Source organism: Nomascus leucogenys, chromosome 11 (assembly GCF_006542625.1).
Source record: "Nomascus leucogenys isolate Asia chromosome 11, Asia_NLE_v1, whole genome shotgun sequence".
Classification (NCBI taxonomy): Eukaryota; Metazoa; Chordata; class Mammalia; order Primates; family Hylobatidae; genus Nomascus; species Nomascus leucogenys.
Genome location: NC_044391.1, coordinates 28,158,432 through 28,179,988, shown reverse-complemented (window position 1 = coordinate 28,179,988; position 21,557 = coordinate 28,158,432).

Genomic DNA, 21,557 nt, shown 5'->3' with positions numbered 1-21,557 from the left:
TTTTGATGGGGTTGTTTGATTTTTTTCTTGTAAATACAAATTCTTTGTATATTCTGGATATTAGCTGTTTGTCAGATGAGTAGATTGCAAACATTTTCTCCCATTCTGTAGGTTGCCTGTTCACTCTGATGGTAGTTTCTTTTGCTGTGCAGAAGCTCTTTAGTTTAATTAGATCCCATTTGTCAATTTTGGCTTCTGTTGCCATTGCTTTTGGTGTTTTAGACATGAAGTCCTTGCCCATGCCTATGTCCTGAATGGTATTGCCTAGGGTTTCTTCTAGGGTTTTTATGGTTTTAGGTCTAACATGTAAGTCTTTAATTCATCTTGAATTAATTTTTGTATAAGATGTAAGGAAGGGATCCAGTTTCAGCTTTCTACATATGGCTAGCCAGTTCTCCCAGCACCATTTATTAAATAGGGAATCCTTTTCCCATTGCTTATTTTTGTCAGGTTTGTCAAAGATCAGATAGTTGTAGATATGCGGCATTATTTCTGAGGGCTCTGTTCTGTTCCATTGATCTATGTCTCTGTCGTGGTACCAGTACCATGCTGTTTTGGTTACTTTAGCCTTGTAGTATAGTTTGAAGTCAGGTAACGTGATGCCTCCAGCTTTGTTCCTTTGGCTTAGGATTGACTTGGCAATGCAGGCTCTTTTTTGGTTCCATATGAACTTTAAAGTAGTTTTTTCCAATTCTGTGAAGAAAGTCATTGGTAGCTTGATGGGGATGGCATTGAATCTATAAATTATCTTGGGCAGTATGGCCATTTTCACAATATTGATTCTTCCAATCCATGAGCATGGAATGTTCTTCCGTTTGTTTGTATCCTCTTTTATTTCATTGAGCAGTGGTTTGTAGTTCTCCTTGAAGAGGTCCTTCACATCCCTTGTAAGTTGGATTCCTAGGTATTTTATTCTCTTTGAAGCAATTGTGAATAGGAGTTCACTCACGATTTGGCTCTCTGTTTGTCTATGATTGGTGTACAAGAATGCTTGTGATTTTTGTACATTGATTTTGTATCCTGAGACTTTGCTGAAGTTGCTTATCAGCTTAAGGTGATTTTGGGCTGAGACAATGGGGTTTTCTAGATATACAATCATGTCATCTGCAAACAGGGACAATTTGACTTCCTCTTTTCCTAATTGAATACCCTTTATTTCCTTCTCCTGCCTGATTGCCCTGGCAAGAACTTCCAGCACTATGTTGAATAGGAGTGGTGAGAGAGGGCATCCCTGTCTTGTGCCAGTTTTCAAAGGGAATGCTTCCAGTTTTTGCCCATTCAGTATGATATTGGCTGTGGGTTTGTCATAGATAGCTGTTATTATTTTGAGATACGTCCCATCAATACCTAATTTATTGAGAGTTTTTAGCATGAAGGGTTGTTGAATTTTGTCAAAGGCCTTTTCTGCATTTATTGAGATAATCATGTGGTTTTTGTCTTTGGTTCTGTTTATATGCTGGATTACATTTATCGATTTGGGTGCCTGGCTAATTTAAGAAAATGTTGTAGATACAGGATCTCACCATGTTGCCCAGGCTGATCTAGACCACCTAGGCTCAAGCTATCCTCCTACCCCAGCCTCCCAAAGTGTTGCATTTACAGGCATGAGCCATCATGCCCAGGCTGTTTGGCTTTCTTATCATTCATGTGTCCACTGGAATTGCACTTTTAATTTTCTTCAAGACCTTTTTCTTTGCATTCACAACTTGGCTAACTGGTATAAGAGGCCTAGCTTTTGGCCAGTCTTGGCTTTGATATGCCTTCCTCACTTAATACTTAATCATTTCTAGCTTTTGACTGAAAGTGAGAAACATACAGTTCTTCCTTTAACTTGAACAGTTAAAGGCTATTGTAGGGTTATTACTTGGCCTAATTTCAATATTTTGTGTCTCAGGGAATAGGGAAGCCCGAGGAGAATGGGTTGGTGGAGCAGTCAAAACACATACAATAATTATCAATTAAGTTCAGTGTCTTACATGGGCCTGGCTCATTGCACCCCAAAACAATTTCAATAGTAACATCAAAGATATCCAATCACAGATTATCATATAGATAATGACAGATTATTACTATATTGGTTACTAGGCTAACAGATATAGTAATAATTTAAAAAATCAAAATGTTGTGAAAAATTACCAAAATGCGACAGAGACGCAAAGTGAACACATGCTGTGGGGAAAATGGTGCTGATAGCCTTGATCGATGCAGGGTTACCACAAATCTTCAATTTGTAAAAAATTCAGTATCTGCAAAGCACAATAAAATGAGGACTTCCTCTCTCTCTCTCTCCCTCTCTCTCTCTCTCTCTCTATATATATATATATATGGATATATATATATATACACACATACACATATATATGTATATACACATACACCCATTGTGGAATGGTGAAAACTAGCTAATTAACAAATGTATTCCCTCACATCATTACCATTTTTGTGGTGAGAACACAACATCCACTCTCCTTGTGTAAAGTAAGGTCTTAACTGAAAAGATAATTGTCTTTTGTGGGAAAGCATCAGAAAAGAATGAAGACTCAGAGCATTACTTTGTTTTTTGCATTAAGGAATTCATGCACATTTAGAGTTCTATCTGCTTGTAAGAGTGACAATGGTGGGACACTAATTTGAAATTTATAGTAGAGTAATTGAACTGTTTTTTTTTTTTTTAAGAGAAGAGATCTCACTCTGTCACCCAGGGCTGGAGTTCAGTGGTGCAATCATAGCTCACTGCCATCTAGAACTCTTGGGCTCAAGTGTCCTTCCTGCCTCAGCCTCCTGAATAGCTAGGACTACAGGTGCATGCCACCATGCCCAGCCTAGACTGATTTCTTTTTCTTTTTGGTGACAGAGTCTCACTCTGTTGCCCAGGCTGGAGTGTAGTGGCATGATCTTGGCTCACTGCAACCTCCACCTGCTGGGTTCAAGCAATTCTCGTGCCTCAGCTTTCCAAGTAGCTGGGACTACAAGGGAGCACCACCATGCCTGGCTATTTTTTTTTTTTTTTTTTTTTTGTATTTTTAGTAGGGACAGGGCTTTGCCAAGTTGCTCAGGCTGGTCTCGAACTCCTAAGCTCAGACAATCCGCCCACCTTGGCCTAGCATTACAGGCTAGCATTACAGGCTTGAGCCACCGTGCCCGGCCTAGACTGATTTTAAAATGAAATCTTACAAGTTTATGTACAGTATTGGAATATTTAAGAAAACTCAAAATTCACCATATTTATGAACTTTATTTATTAGATTTATTAAAATTGCTTAGTAGTTGAAAATATTTTATTTTGCAGTAAATAACTGATACTTAATATTGCATTTACAATAAAATTGAAATATTCAAAGGTTTATGTAAATTTGTAAATGGAACAAACATTATTTAAAAGTAAGGTTAAAAGTCATTGTGTAAATATGCTAGACTTGTAAATAGAAATTAAGATTTGTAATTTAAAAGCCTAAGGAAAAATTAAGTTTATGAATTTTAACTTCAATTAGCTATAGTGTATCAATTATATACTTACTTTTAAAAATAAAATAAACCTCTGAATACACTCTTCTGTGAAAAAGAATAAATGCTCTCAAGGGCATCAGAAATCTCACATTATAAACGAAGATATTTTTCTTAAATTGAGAACAAACAATAAGGCAATGTAACTCTAGGAAAAACCTAAAAAAGAACAGAAAAAGAAATGTTATCTTAATGATTGTTCTGCATTGGAAAATATGCATATGGGTCATAAGACTATACACTTTTTTTGTGGTTTTTAACTCCTAGAACAATGTATTGACAGGACATGGGAGACTTGATTATGGTTACAGAACAGAATACATGTTATTAATCTTGACACTACAGAATTAGGGGTAAGGATGAGAGAAGTTCTGAAGGATGACAAGTTAAGAGGCAAAGGTGGGGTGGAAGAGGTGACAAGGAGAATAGGAAGGCCAGTAGCTCAATATTATTAAATGGCAAATAAAAAAATCTCTATGTATGGTTGATACAAGAGGAATCCAGGTAGTATGCAAAGGTAGCCAGTGAAGAAAGAAGAAAAGCTAATAGAATTGGCAAGGTGAGGGAAGAGGAGGCAGATGATTGTGGAGTGCAGTAAATCTTCATCAATCATAGCAGGAAGTTAATACAAAATATTAGGAATTAAGAATTGATAAAACAAGAGCTCATTAAGTATATTAAAAATGCTTACTAATAAAATATGCATATTAATAAAATATTGATGCAAATAATATATATTTATATTAGTATTACACATAACATAAAATATTAATACCTGTTAATAAATATGCATATTAAGAAAATACAAATAAACAAACATTTGTAAATACACTGTAGAGACAATGAAACTGGAACAAATAGCTAGGAAATGAGCCTGGTGAAAGAAAGGGATGGCCTGGGGAATGTTGCCTATAACAGCATGTACATTTATTACTTCGGTAAACAAATGTTAAAAGTTGTTATTGACAAAGAAATGTGATAGGAAAATATTTTCGAATTATACCCCTTTCTCCTTATACCTTAAAGCCCTCTTTGTACTTATCTTACAAAATTTTCTTGGTGTAAAGGGATATTGGATTGTTTAACTTTTTACATGTTTATATATAGAGCTTAGAAAGATAGTGAATGTTTAAGTAGGTATAAGAAGAGAAAGGAGGTTTTTTTAATTGTTATTATTATGATTGAGATTATTAGGAAAATATGTAGCCACTCTGATTATATATAGGTAACAAGGACAAGCCATGGCCTGCCATGATGAGTAATAGCAGCAGCAATTGAAGGATAGAAGCCTAGTCCACATGTACTCATGTGTCCCATTATTGGAGTAAAAAGAAATATTAAAGTCTAAGTAAGAATTCTCAGTTATGCTATTGAATCACATGTGTTCCTTCCAAAGAAATATTTAAAATTGGAAAATTAGAAGTGTTCATAGACAATATACCTTGGGGACTCTTTCATTGGCAGCAAATCAGACAACACATTAACAAATCTTTTAAGCTTTTATAGTTAACACAACGAACTGAAAGTTTGTTTTGACTTCGAAGGATTCTTAAAATAAAATTCATGTTCTATGTTTATGTTTGTATCTGTTATAAAATTTGTCAAGGCAGCCCATTTTTCAAAGGGAGAAAAAATTACTATTTATTTTTATTTTTTTGAGGAGGGTTACTTTATGGTTGAGAGAAGAAAAGATAAAAATGATAGTTCTATATTCCATTTGGTACACTGTCTTCCAATTCACAAAAGAAATGGGCAAGTTAATGGATGCTGGGGAGCACAGGGTTTTCTGTACTTCCTGTGTGCTGACTCTGCCTTCAGTCCTTGGGTAATTTTAACTAACCTAGCAAAATTATATTGTCCTTTCTAATATCAACTCTCAATCTCAGCCTGCGGATTTAGTATATTTAAAGTGATGTCTTCGCTGAGAGTGAAGAGAGGCTGCTTTTGTCTGATACCCAAATTACCCTGTGAAATGTGCTGATTCTAACCACACTCATATGTCCTTCATCTTTCTAGCCTCATTTATGATTTTGACAAATGGCACTTTTGGAAGCTCTCCTCAAATGGCTCTGGGGTAGGTAGATGCAGCTGTGACTTCGCTTGGCTAGTCATTTCTCTCCCAGTGTTTCTTTTCACTCAAGAAATATTTTTAACCCCTATAATGTGAGAGGTACTAGGGATATTGTAAGTGGACAGATAGTGTCCTTACCTTGATGGGGCTTATATTTTAGTGGGGAGACAGAAAACAAACAAGCAATAAATGAATAAACACATGGAACAAAATAATTACAGATTGTGATAAATACTTTTGAGGAAATAAAAAGTGTTGTGATGGTTCCATGCTTAAGGAAGGTTTTTTTGAGGATATTTTGGTTGGTACACAAAAGGTCAAGAGCAGACTGACATGTAAAGAGTTAGATGAGTAATGTTCTAGACAGAGAAGACAGCAGGTGCAAGGGTCCTGTGGCCAATAAGCCACTAGTTCACAGTTAACAAGGGAATCGTGGTACACAATGTGGTTGGAATGGTCAGCAAGAGCTAGATTATTTGGAGTCTTAGGCCACAATATGCAGTTGGGGCATGACTTTAGGCATCATGAGAGACACTGAAGAACCACTGCAGAGGTACATTAGTGCCTTTCTCCTCCTGATGCCTCCTGCACCCTCCTGCCCTATGGTGTGCTTTTCCTTCTGACACCCAGCTTTTAACCCCTAACTGCTGCCAGGCTGCTGGAGCAAATTTGCTGTTAAACACAGAGACCTGGAAGTAAGTGCCTGAGAATGTATGCCTTGCCCGTCCCACAGCGCCAGACCCAGGACTGCCAAATAAGGGGTCATGAAAGCCTGGCCCTTGCTTTAGGTCCAACTAGGACTATTCTGGGTAGAGGAGTAACTAATATTCCAGAGATTGCTGTGGGATTAGGCAGAAGCCATACTCTTCAGGACTGTGCCTGAGATCTCACCCTTGCTTGACTTCCTCCTCTTGCCTGCTTCCCCCACTCTCACCTGGGAACATTTCCCTAACAAACCTCTTGTGTGTGAATCCTGGCAGACAGTCTGTTTCTGAGGCATTCAGCCACAGGCAATCACTCTGCTGTTATTTAGAGATCATTTAAATCCCACTTCAGCCCCTCATTAGCTGTGTGTCCTTAGACAAATTACTTAACCTCTCCATGTCTCAGTTTCTCTCACAAATTATTCAATAAAGTCATTCAATGAATATTTGCTGAATGCCTACTATGTGCTAGACACTGTGCTAACACTACAAATTCAAGTGAGCCAAACAGACAAAAATCCCAATACTTGTGAAGCTCTCATCCTAGAGTGGGAAACAAAATGAAACAATAACCAAAATATAATAAATAGGTTCATCAACAAACAGGTAATGTAGTACTCAAGAAGATGATAATTGTTAGGAAGAACATAGAGCAAAGTAGAGAGAACAGGGAATACCATGGAGGTGGGGATGAGTGTTCTAATTTTCAAAAGGATGATCTCTTTGGGAAGATGTCATTGAGGCAGAGGAAGCAGCTAGCACAGAGATTCTGGGGGCAGAGGGGCATGCCTGCTGTGTTTGAAGGACAACAATAGTGAGGCCTGAGAGGTTGGAGTGAAGTGGGAAAAGGAAATGCAGTAGCAGGTGAGGTCATGGTGGGGAACAGAGAGTCAGATCCTGGACCATCTGATATGTTGTGTGAAAGACTTTGGCTTTTAGTCTCAGAGAGGTTGGGTACCGCTGAGGGTTTTTGAACAGAGCAGTGACTTAATCTGATTTAGGGTTTTAAACAGTTACACTGGCTGCTATGTTGTCAACGAGTGGGCCTATGTGGGACAAGAGTGCATAGGAATTAAAAGTAAAATCTGCATTAAAGGGTTGAGAGGATGAAGTCAGTTAGCACAAACAAGTATTCAAGTAATCTTAGCTATTATCACTCCTTAGTGCTATCTTTAGTAGCAACTGTAGTGATTTTATTGAAAACTCCTTCTGCCTGATGTCCCTTTGATGGAGATGTGAGCATTTACTCACTGTTTTCCAGAAAAAAATGCAAATTAATTCGGGGCATGGCAAAGGGAAGAAAATTTCCCCTGGTCCTTGGCTCAAGACTACATTTGATGCAGTGGATTGGTTTACCAGATCTTGGTAGTGGGTGTATGTTCTACTTTGAGATCACTGGGAAGAAAGAGTGACTTAGAGTCTAGGTTAAAAAGGAAAGGTGGGGTGCATTGTGGGCAAACTTTGCTTATTTCATAATTTCCTAGGGAAAGTTCAGTTTGAACAATCCAATGATTAAATTAAATCATACTTAGAACAAAAAACAGATTACTTGGAAAAAGGATGGAAGACCCTTTACCTCTTAGGTTTAGCATTTCCTGTTGGGTTCTAAAGTCATATTTTTAAAAAGGGGAGTTTGGAGAAAAGTCAGGCATTTACTGAAAGTATGAAGATCTTTATTTCCCTTCTAAAATGTTGGGTTAAGTGTTGGGTCAGGTGTTTCTGTACTATAACATTTCATTAATTTATTGGAAGAGTTCACCCTCTTTGAAGAGCAGATGCTGCCAATATTTGGCCAAGCACCAAAGCACAGACACAAATGCTGCAGGTGTTCATAGATGATAGAGGAATCACTGTTACCCTGATTAGGCCCCCAACATTGGGTCCATGGGCAGCAGTATTTAAGTGAGACCTCAAAGGAAGAAACCGGCTGTGTAGAGAGTGAAGGATAAGTCACTCCATATGATAGGAGAAGCACAGGAAAAGGAGAGATGGGAATAGGGGCACCTATGTGAAGGATGACAAAGCACCTCACCATGTTGAGACTATGAAAAGTATCATTGGATAGATAGCTGGAAACCAACTGGAAATAGGAGGTAAGAGTGTTTATAGAAATACCGCATTTGTTTTCACTGTTAGAATTTCAGATTAAAGAAGCATCAGTGAGCACTTTCTGGCCTTAGATTTTAAGCTCTGCTTAGTAGACATGGTCTGAAGGCTAAGCCTATTAAAATTTATGACAATAAACTCAAAATAAAATTAAAAGAGGTAGATGAGATTTAAAATCACTTCAAGAGGCAGTGTGTCTGGAAAGCAGTATGTGATGGGTGCCATGACAACCTGAAGGTTTATAAAGCATATTCTTGTATTTTGCTTATTTATTATTTTTAAAACATTTTCTCAGTTTTCCATTTATTCTGAAACTCAACATTTAAAATGTGGAATCCTTAGAGACAGAGAATAAGGGTTGATCATTCTTTGTCACCATCAACATTCATGTGAATGATCTGCTTGAGACTGAACAGGAAATAAATCCCCTTTATATATCTTTCACTTAAAAATGTTTTCTAAAATTCCATTTATGTATTTTTTTCAGATAAAGAATGGTTTCTGAAATATTTATGAGAAAGGCCAGTTATAATTAATGGCAGTACACTCTGCTACAACATCAATTTATTGCATTCCTAGTGACATGAAGTCCAATTAACATCCCTGAGGGGTTCAATAAGTGTCTGCTACACTTTGTCATTTAATGACAAGACAAAAATATATGATTTTTCCATAATCTCTCTTGGAGCAAAAGCAGAACCCTAGTATTCTACGAAAAATGTGCATTCTGTGGCTGTGTTTGCTTTATTCAACGCTGTACTTCCAGGACTTTGTATGCAGAGGGCTTTTGACAAATACTTGTTGAATTAGTGAATAGATAAACACACTGATGTTTATCTATTGATGAATGAAAGGATGAATGAATGAATTTCCTGTTAATTCTCTCTTCTACTTTGATCTGACTAGACAGTTTATTTAGAACATCAAGTTGTATTCATTGCCTTCTAACCACAGAACTGTCCTAAGTTCTTTTCTTCTTTTTCATCTGCTGTTTCCAAGTTTTCTGGAATGCTTGATCTTTATGGACATTCCAGAAATCTTCTCAATGTTTCTTGTACCTCATAGCCGTGTATGAAAACTGATCACGTTTTCAGCATTTTCAAAGCTGGAGGTTTGCCTTCACCACAGATGTGGATTATATTATAAAAGTTTGTACTATTCGCTAGAAAGAACTAAATCAGTTCAAAACAATTATTAATATGTCAGACACACCTAAGTCAAGAATTATTGCTGCTGGAAATACTTTAATTGCTTCAAGATACTCTAGGATCTTTCTTTCCTTCTCCTCTTCCATCTCCTCCTCTTCCCTTTTCTTCTTCTCTCTTCCTCTTCCTCAATCTCCCACTTCTTGTTTAATCAATTAACTACCAATACATAGCCTTTATCTTCTCATTTGATCTGATAGCTTTAATTTTAGATGTGAATATTTGTCTCCAAAACACTTATCTGAATGGAAAAAAATCTCTTAGCAATGGGATTTTCTAAAATTTAATCAGCACACCATATTGTTTCAGCACTCTCTTCTGCAAATTAACATGATACGATATCTCATGCTGTTAGCATCCTGTGAATTTTATTTTCCTGAGTTAAGTGACTGACTGGCTCTTTGGGAACAATTTCTTACCACATCATTTTTCACACCCAGAAAAACCATGACTCAATCGCCTCTTGTACATCATCTTGCCAAACAACATTAAAGTAGTGAGGAATGATTTGGTAATTTTTATAGCATTTATTTTTTCACTTTATGTCATTTTCAGTGTTTTCACTTTATGTCACTTTATGTCTACTCCCTAGAAGTAGAAAAGTTGTAAGATATATTCTGTCTTCACGTTCTTCTCTTCTTTTCCCTGGTGTCTTCAATTGCTTTTAGGACCTTATTGCTTTCTCTCTCCCTCACTGTCTTCCCTTATATCATAGAACATTGAGCATGTTATTTGCTGGGTGGAGAAGAGAAGATTCACATCTGTATTTGTGAATACTGATTGTGGAGGAAATAAAGGGGCAAGGGAGGCCAACTCTCAAACCAACCCACTGCCTAATTCCAGAGTGGATTTTATGCAAAGCTAGAATAGGAGGCATCCCATGTAGTATGGCTTGAGAGCTCTGAAAAACTGACTTCTGCCCCAGCCTTAGCTTTCTCAATTGAGCTTTATTGACACAATTGAATGGAGTCACTGCTCGGTGTTTCAGGGACACAAGATCAGTTGTGGCTGCCCTCTCATATAATCTAAGAGTGAAGATTGACATGCTTATACATTTTATAATATAAGATAGAAAAATGTTATTTTAAAGTGCTCTAATAGAGATAACAAATGAAGAGAGGTCACCCAGCGTAACCAGGGAAGGTCATATGGAGGTTCAAGAATTCTCTTTTAGGATGCAACTTTCCTACCAGAGTAATTTACTAGAGTGTTATTTGCCACTAACAAGTTATCCTTCATTAATGTATTAGTTACTTAGCTTTCTGGAACAGCAGAGAGTAAGCCACTAAGGGAGTGGTTCTAAAGACAGAAAAGTTTGATAGTGGGGATGGGGAAAGGAAAGGTGTTGCTGGAGGAATTGGCAAGGGAGCAAATGAGTCAGAATTTAGGGTGGTACTGTGGAGGGAAGACCTGGGGAGATCAAGGGAATCATGTGGGAGTTGGAGAGGAGAAGAGAAGGCAGGAGATGGAAGAGAATGGTGAGAAACATGATGTGAAAACATTTGGGAGCAAGAGTTCTGTTGAGGTTATTATTTCTTCACTAAAGAACTAAATGTTAAGTGAGCATGTGTGGCTAAATGTTAAGTAGCTAGGTCTAGCTACTTAATCTAGCTGATTCTCCCGGAAGAAGAGCGAATGAATGTAACTTTGCCTTTTTATATAATCTCTAGAAATTATTTAGGCTTCTCTCTCATCCATCCCACAGGAAACAGGCAACCATAAATATGCTTGAGACATTTTAAGGGGATCTAAGTGTTGTTTTCAAGTCATATGGTGCTCTCAATAATTTTTGGAGTCATTTTTAAAATGTCTTGATAGTCTTCTGATTTTTTAAATTAATTAATGGTATTTGAACAGATGTGAAACATTTTCTTATAGATAATATTCTACCTGCTTTAAAAACATAAGATCTGTAAAATTCAAGTGGGTCTGGCAAGTTGTTCCTATCATAAAAGGAACTACTATTGCTCCTGTTGAGACAGAATACCAAGTTGTTTGAACTTTTGGTGTGATTGAGTATTGGGCTTCTTGAAGTCTTACAATAAAATATGAAATTTGCTATTTTCCTGTTTTTGGTTTTCCTCTTTCTCTAGGTAGTGTGCATATATTTATGCAAAAACACATTCCCAATTTTTAATTCTGTTATATCTGACTGGGCACAGTTACTTGAGTCACCAATTACAAGGATATGTTAAAACTTAAAATTATCTCCTATGGCTAATAACTCATTTTGGACCAGTTTCTATTAATATGGATTTGATGAGAATATGAATATGTTGATGATATCTTGGAATGTAATAAGTTATGCCCCGGGAAGTAATTTCAATCTATATTTAGACCAACATTTTGAAAAGTGTGGAGGAGAGGAAATCACTGTGGGGAGGAGAGAGAACCTTTTTTTTTCTTTTTCAAAAGCATGTGGGTTGATATATTTTTATCTTTTTCTTGTCTATAACAGTGTAGGCTTGGTGAATGTCAATGAAAGAAACAACACATCACATATTCCTATCTGTGAGTAAAAATTATAGATAGAAGGTTTATTTTGTGAAGTCAAGGACATAAATAAATGTGGATGGTATTGATTTACCACAGTATGATCTAGAAATTATATTAAAAACACATTCACTGCTTAATATAATTATTGGCAACAATTGTTATGGCTAATATTTCGTGTCTGTCACTACATATATGGAAGACATAATGTTACATGTTATAGGAGGCATTTGCCATTCTTTCTGGACATTCAATATTTTGAGCACCCTTCTTATATTTGGTGAATTACAATTCCATTGAGCTTGTACCTCCCATTATAGAAATATAAATCTCTTTCTCATCTTCTATTTCATTAGAGTGCAGAAATTTAACCATTTGACTTAGGCTCTGTCAGTTGGAAGCTAGTGATGAAAGAAACAGGTGCAGTGCCAAATCCGATCCATTCTGGTGTGCGTGACAGCAGATTCTTTTGCCTCTGCAGTTTCTGGGGTAGTGGTAGCAGAGGTTTTAGTGGTAATACCCAGTGTACAGTGTTGGTATTTTTGTTGGTGTCTCTGCTCAATTGGGATAGAAGTATTACCTTTGCATTAAAAGGGAAACATAATGTAGTGATTAAAGGTGTTGGACTTTGGAGACAAAAATTTTCCTGGGTTTGAGTCTCAGATTTACCACTTACTAGCTGTGTTGATTTGGGGCCAGAGACTTAATCTCTCTTTGGCTCAGTTTCATTGTATGTGAATTGGGAATAATAATAGTAGCTACTACCTTGAGTTATCATGACTGAATCCATTAATATTTGTAATGTGCTGATATGGTTTCGTGTGTCCCCACCCAAATCTCATTTTGACTTATAGCTCCCATAATTCCCACGTGTTGTGGGAAGGACCCAGTGGAAGAAAATTGAATCATGGGGGCGGTTCCCCCTACTGTTCTTGTAGTGAATAAGTCTCACGAGATCTGATGATTTTATAAGGGGTTTCTCCTTTCGCTTGTCTCTTATTTTCTCTCTTGTCTGCTGCCTTTCGCCTTCCACCGTGATTGTGAAGCCTTCCCAGTCATGTGGAACTGTTAGTCCATTAAATCTTTTTTTCTTTATAAAGTACCCAGTCTCGGGTATGTGTTTATCGGCAGCATGAAAACGGACTACTACGCCTGCTTATGACACTGTCTGACTCATAGTAAACACTCCAGTAACAGGAGAAAATTTCTTCAAGTAAGTATATTTTAAAGAATCAGTGGGCAAAAATAAGATTTATTTGTGTCTACACTCCTGGAACTATCCTATTCTATATACTAGCTATATCCAGAGTTCCTAAACTTTGTACTGAGGCACCCTGAGCCACAAGGACATAGAGGGATATTTTAAATTTGGTGAAAGGAACACAGTGAAACTTGATATCTGTTAGAAACCTTGAGAACTACTACCTAAAGATAGTTCAGAATTACGTTAATTTGTGCTATTTTTTAAAATGTTATAGTTTTGCAAAACAAGATTTTTGGTAGTTGTTTGATAAAAAACAAGCACTATGTGGGAAACTAATATTTTAGGAATGAGAGTAGGAAATGAAAGTGGCATTTTCTAATCTGATACCAAGGTTTGAGAAGCTGTACAATACTCTGTAAGATGAACAAAATGATTTTGTTTCTACAAGAAGAAAATTAAAAGATTTTTTCTTTCAATAAAATGTATTGTTTTTTTTTCAAACAGGTAGTAACTTGTTAGTTCATAAATACTTATTAAGTTGTTTAAACTTAACTACTTAATCAACAGAACTACTAGGTATTTCTTTTGGCCTAAGGGCACTACATAAAAATTACTATGATATTATGAACACTGTACACCAAGAAAGTTCGGGAACTTCTGAGTTATACACATTTTCAGCACAAGCAGACTGGCACCCTGATCTGTGGAACTAGGTAGATATCAAGGGCCAAGTAAAAATCATTAGAGTTCCTGCTTCCTATAAAAATGGAAAACCAAAAGCAGTATCACATTTCTGAAAGAATTGCAGAAATAGTCACTTTAAAGATTTCGAAGAGAGAGGGATACTGATGTCCCTAATATCTCCATTTATCTCATTCATTTGGCCAGTAGAGAAGGCTAGCTATGAAGAATGATACCTTGAGTTTCAAGAGAATTCTATTTCTGTGAATATGACCACCAGAGGACCACATTAAATTAAATTTCCAACTAGAAAATTTTTAACCAACATGAGCAGCATATATTCAAACAAAGATCCCTGTGAGGCTTGGCTTAATGCTATAAATTCTCAAAAAGTGAGTTTTCCCTCCTCCCAGTGCCATTGTTGAGACAGGAGAGTTTCCTTGCTGTACTAGATAGGTTGTTGTCAGTTTGGCACCACTATCATCAATCCCTTCTAAATTCTGAGTTAAAATTTAACAACAAGAGTAATTTAGAAAAGATTTGGATGAGGAGATAAAGTGGAAGTTATTATGAGACAGTTGTGAGATGATTAGATGTTGCAGCTTGATCAGTTACTTTGGCTTCCACAGACATTGAAGATTCCTCAGAGTTCACATATCACAGCTGTGTGGTGTGTTACAAACATTTCCCAGAGCTCTAGCATCCCAGTGGTTGTGGAATTTAGGCCTCTCCATAAGTGCCCACCTTGCAGTTGTCTGTTGGTGGATGCATGTGGCTTCTTGGACTTCTCCACCATCTCTGGCTTTTCTGCCAATGCCAGTATTCCAGGCTACAGTGATTAGTAACTGTTTCTCTCATCTAAATTTTTTTTCCAGACCTTCATTTTTCTACCACCTCTTGCCTTCTTATAAGCCATAATTTCTGTTTTTGAAATTATTATTCCAGTAATACTAACACTGGCTCTAATTCACTGGCCAACAGAATTTCATGGAAATCTAGAATTGGTTCTCTGATCTGAGTAGACATAAAAATATTAATGAGCCCATTGTCAGTGATAAATTGGAGTCTGGTAGTCTATGACATGCAGTGGCCAAATGGATACTTAAATGATCACTTGTGGTCACCTGGAGTCCAATGTTGATAGAAGATTAGGGTGACGAGGTACTTACTGCAATAGAGAATTACAGTGGGAATAAAGAGTATAAGATTTTGCAGATCAGAGCTTAGGTAGAGAACTAGAAAGCTTTCATCACTGCCTTGAAAGAAACATTTATCTTGTGTATCACAGGGTATAGATTATACAGGTGGCTGAATTACAACACAAATTGGATCCACAGTCTCACAAGGAATTGCATTTTAAAGTTGGGGCATTATTTAGGAGAAAGAGGGGGCCTTGAAGAGTGAGCATATCTGAGCATATTTCAAATTCCTCTGAGCCTCCCTTCCCAGTAGAAACATCCTTCTCCCCTTGTCTGAGGAAGTTAACCTTCCTTGAAGAATATGTAATAAATTCTCCTAAAATTTTACAAGGAAATGCTGAGCCTTCTCAACTCTTCTTCCCTACCTCTTATAATTTCTAGACCTATAATAGCACTCAAATACAGATTCCAAGGTGGTAAGTTAAAAACACGATCTAAGAGAAGTACCTTAAACACCAAAAATTGTAACATTTTGCCAATTTATATTGACAGAAATTTGGGGAATATATGTGGAAATAAACCCTAAAGTGTTAGATCAGGGTAGAAAGAATATTATGTTGGATTAGACTGAATTTATTGATGTGGGTGTGCAGGCCAGAGATTCTGATTTCACTACGTTAACTCAAGCAGCTGAGGGTGGCTCTAACAATTTGCTTGGTTGTATGACTGAAATCTGGACCCTCACATTTTATGAATTAAGTGAAGATGAAACTCCAGAATATCCTTGGTGTCTTGAAGAAAAAGGTATGCAAAAGCTTAAGGAAATGAGAGTGAAGTGAACTTAGTAGGATGTACAATGCTCGGCTATTCCCTCTGTCTCCCAGGTGGGCACAGGGGATACCCATTCACTAAGGCTTTGGAAAATATATCACTGTAGAGAAAACCAAGATCCCCGAGAGGCCATGGAAGTACCACCTCTCAGCCAAAAGTCAGTGAAATAGTCACTCAGATTTGGCTTTCATTTCTGATGTATATCTGGCTGAAGATATTTAGCAGTGCATAATGATCTGTGCAAAGGCAGGGGTCAGTTAAGTTCTATGTATTTTTTTTTCTTTGATAGAATTTGCACTGACCTGAACCACCAACTCGTGCACTTGAGCCCTGTAGGCCAGCACAATTCCTGATACTAACCTTTTACTGAAACATGAGCCAAACTAATACTTATCTCTTCCCAAAGTTTCAGTGATAATCTCCAAGATTTATCTATTTTATATTCATATACTTTATCCTTGATTTATATTTTTACCTTTGCTGTATCTCCTGAGCTACTTACTTATATGCTCAACAAATATGGTAAAAATTTCTTTGGTGAGCTGTATCTTCCCTTCTTCAGTATAGAACAATAATAACTGGAGGGAGTATACGCTCAAAGGCTAAGAGAGTGGTTGGCCTCAGGATGAAAAATGTGTCTATTGACCTTTCATAACAATTAACTTCATCTGTTATTTAGTCCTCTTCAGATGCTCAGTGAGTAGTTACATATTAGAAAAGGATAAAATGTCTTTGTGATAAATATGGAACAAAGGTCTTCCTTTATGAAGAGCAAGCCTATAAATCAGAGATGCCACCTACCTCTCTGGTTGTGGTTTGAAGGGTTGCAATCTTCACCTCACTGAGGGGTATGAGAGAAGATGGGAAGTTTCTAAAAGCTTTGATGGGTCAAGATGTTGCACAAGCTATAAGATCCAGGTGGGCAGACATAGGAGTTGAACCCAATTAAATGTAGAAGAGGGAAAGGGACATTCAAAGAATACATTTGGTTAACTCCTAACTACAGCTAAATCACCACCTGCTCATGCCATAACCAAGGGTGTAAGAAACTTCATTAGGTTAAAATCTGTTTACTTTGGTTTATAGTCAATGATGGGACATGTGCCCTCTGTAATCCATTACTGCCTTGTCTCCTTATCTTCTGCTACAGTTGTTTCTTCCAACACCATCACATCTCTGTTCCTGCTCTTCCTCCTTTGGTCATTGTTCTTTTGACAAATATTTGCAATGATAGGCATTATGGTAGGCACTATGGGAGAGAGAGCTATAAAAAGAAGTATAAGGTATGTACTTCTCCCTTAATTATATAACCTAGATTTTAGGTGTTCATTCATTCATTTATTCTCTGTGCTCCCCTCACCCAAGAAGTTTCTTCTACAAATTATAGGAAGGCAATATAAAATTTGCAATGTTTATATTACACTTTCAGAAAAAAGGCTTGGATCCACCTTTGGCATTTCTCTTCCCTAAAACTCTCTTTTGAGAATGCTATCAACTGTGATATAGTGGTGAGAGCTTTTCCTTTTGATCCTTTCCATAGGAGAGTTGTGACAAATTTGTCCTAGGAAGGAGTCAAAATTTTGGAGAGAGAGTAGAGATTATCTATGGGATATCAGTGGAAGTATTATAATAAGTATGGTCAATTTTAGAGGCCAATATAAAAGCAAAATATGAACATATTTATATCATCAGCTGTAGAAACAATTTATAATAGCAATTGTGCAGTGAGAATTTAGGGTTGGGAAACTACTGAGAAAACTATGGCTTAAAGAGGTTAGGTAAGTTATACAAGATCAACCACAGGACTACTAAGTGGTAAAGGTATGATTTAAGGCAGGGTAACAACTGTACAACCCATGCTTTCAACACCTTTGCTATAACTGCTTTGCTTTGAACATGTGGAATGTTGTGCAGACAATTATAAATGGCTATTAGCAATTGGAAGAATTTAGGCACATCACCTGTTCCCCCTGTTTTTTTTTTTTTTTTTCCTCACACTCTTGTCAGGTGCTGTGTGATGTTGTGTGTTTTCACTGCCCACTAAGTAAATGATTAATGGAACAAGAGGGCACCACCATGCAGGGGAGAAGGCAGTGGTGCTCTCCACAGTTGTGTTCCCTCTCATAAGTAAAGTTTCAACTTGAGCATCATGGATAAGATCTTCTCTTAGAGCATACAAGACTTAAACATGCACAGGGAGGGTACACTCTTCAGATAACTCTCAACATTTTCAGCCTATGGAATCAAAATGAGGATAAATTATTCCCTCATTGAATAACATTTTAAGTCTGACACCTTGAAAAAAATGTCTTAATCATGAAAAAATTTATCACATGGCTACAACATACTTAGCTGCTTTCATCAACTACCCGTGTATAAGTACTTGCAGATGGCTGTCTCCTGGAAACCACCAAAAGTTAATTCGAAGTAACTCAGTTTCCCTGGCTTCATAGATAAATTTGCAGGAAATTGGAGCATAAAGCACATTTTAGAACAGGAGTCCTATATGTCAGAAGATCTGAAAAACCAGAAAGGTTAGTATAAATAGTTTCATTAGTTATATACTGTATGTGGAAACATTCAGACATAATACATTCTATAGCTGAAGACTCTACTTTCTCCTAAGAATTTGAAACAAAGAAGTTAAGAACAGGGAATATACCTAGAGGGAAAAAAGAATGCTACTTTATTGCAGCTGAATTCATGAATCTATTAGAGAAACTCATTTTAATCTTTAGGTTTAATGTGTCCTTATTATTGAGAATAAGACTTTTGTTTGTGTCCACAGTAGAAAAATGATACCAATTTAATTTTGTACATTGCCAATCCCCACTTGTCACATTTTTCGAATTATCATGGTTGTCCTTCAATTGTGTCAAGGCAAAATAGGTAATTGGGCTGTGTGTTGGATCCTGTTAAGGATATATACAGATTTCTTTAAAACATTAATAAGGATATGGCTCTCTTATGTTTTTTCTATAGGATAACGATTCATTCTCTCTCTCTCTCTCTCTCTCTCTCTCTCTCTCTGTGTGTGTGTGTGTGTGTGTGTGTGTGTGTGTATCTTCAACCTTGGCAGAAAATATAAATGATTTCATTGTCATGAAAACCTTTTAGACCACTCTTACTTTCGGAGCTTTCATGATGTTGGAATGAGGCACTGCTCTACACACAATTTAGTTTGTATTCCTTGAGCTGAGCTAACCGTCTGAGGTTAGAGGACTCTATTGATGGCTTTGCATGTCCAAGTGGGTATTCTGAATTCTGCCTGGAGTCATGGATCCATATAAGCAATTCATTTAAGGTTTAAAAAATTCATATAATCTGAAAATTTTAATGGTGCAAGAGAATTTAAAGGTCTCAGTTCCACATATTTATTTTACAAATGAGAAAACGAAGGTGCAGAGAGCTCTTAGAGTTTGCTGAGGGTTGCATGGTCAGTAAATGGCAGAGCTGATATCCAAACAGGGTTTTTGCCTCATAATTCAAAGCTCTTTCTTTTTAAAATGATAAAGCAGGCCAGGCGCGGTGGCTCATGCCTGTAATCCTAGCACTTTGGGAGGCCGAGGCAGGTGGATCACGAGGTCAGGAGATCAAGACCATCCTGGCTAACACAGTGAAACCCTGTCTCCAGTAAAAGTACAAAAAATTAGCCAGGCGTGGTGGTGGGCGCCTGTAGTCCCAGCTACCCAGGAGGCTGAGGCAGGAGAATGGCGTGAACCTGGGAGGCGGAGCTTGCAGTGAGCCAAGGTGGTGCCACTGCACTCCAGCCTGGGTGACAGAGTGAGACTCCATCTCAAAAAAAAAAAAATAAAATAAATAAAATAAAATAATAAAACATTAAGGCATATGGGAGATGTCCAAAGAATAACATGACTAATAGCTGTGGTATCCACCACTCAGCTTTGTCAAATCTTACCATTTTGTTATGCATGCCTCTCTTACTTTTTTAAGAAATAAAAGATTTAATAAAGTTCTTTGAATAATTTTTACTGATAACACTCTTTACACTGCCTCCAAATTTGCTACTGTTATGTGAAGATGCAAAACCAGTATCTATCTGTAAATACAGTCATGTCCTAATGACTTAGGACAGTATATATGTAGTCATACTGTATGTATTCTGAAACTTGCTTTTGTTGCTCAATGTTTTTTTCAAGATTTTTTAAAATGTTAGAATGCATAGCTATAGTTTATTCATTTTTACTGCTTTCCATATTGTAAACATATTACAATGTATTTATTTTCCTATTGATGAATATTTAGATTTCTTAAAAAAATTGCTATTACAAATAAAGGTGTAATAAACATTCTTTGTATGTTTTTCCCCGTGCACAAGTGCAAGAATTTCCTGGTTATGTACTTAGAAGTTACAATACTTTAACATTACATGTTATTGTCAAATTACTCTCCAAAGTGTTGTACAGCAATGTTATATAATGCCGATCGAATGGATAGGAAATGGTTAATCGCCGTGCCTTCATCTGTATTTTTATATGTATGTCAGTTAGCTATTTTTGCAATGATATTGGGTAACCAGCTACCCCAAAACTTAGAGGCAATCATTTACTTTTATTGGTCTGGAAGCCAATTGGTGTGACTCTTCTTCAAGCTGCAAATCTGTGGATCCACATTTGTTCCATATGTTTCTTATATTCCTTGGGCCAGTGGGCCAGCTAGCAATGCTCTTCTCACAACAAAGGCAAGGGAAAAAAAGTGCAAGCCCCATTGTTCAAGAATATTTAAAAGCCCTATTTTTGACATGTCTGCTTATGGTGCCACTGATCAAAGCAAGACAAGCTGAGTCCAACATCCATAAAGTGGGGAAATACCCCACCATTATGAGTCTATGGCAAAGATATGAGTTAATATAACTACTTTAGGCAAGAGAAGAATTGTCACCAATATTTTAATCTACCACTACATATTGTTGACTCTTTTGGTTTCATCTTTTGTGAATTGCTGTTTCATGCTCTTTGCTCATTTTGCTTTTGGGTTGCTTATCTTCTGCTTATTGTTTTACAGATACTCTTTATATAATGTAGATTTTGATTTTTCATAATTATAGGATTATAAAAATCTTTTGGTCTGTAGCTTGTCTTTTACTTATGATATTTCTTTTCTTTTGAGAAGCTTAAAATTTTACTGCAGTTTAAATACTTATCAATCCTTCCCTTTATAGTGTGTGGTTATTGTGCTTTGTTCTTGAAAATTATCTCTATCCTGAGATCATTACTATATTTTGCAGTGTATTAAAGTTTATTTTACACTTAAATTTATGATTTGTTTGGAATCTTTGTATATGAATGAGATAGAAATCCTATCCTTTTCCATATTCATAAAAAAATCATTCCAATACTCTATTTTGAATAGTGCATTATTTCCTGACTCTTGTACTTCATTGTCTTTTATATATATATATATCTGTTATATATATACATTGTGTGATATATATATATGTGTTATATCTGACTATATATATATATATATATATATATATATATATAAAACAGATATATATATAGAGAGAGATCATTCTCAGTTCCTTGCCTGTGGGCTTTCCCAACATAGTTGCTTCCTGCATTAATTCAGCAAGGAGGGTCTCTAGACCAAGTCTGC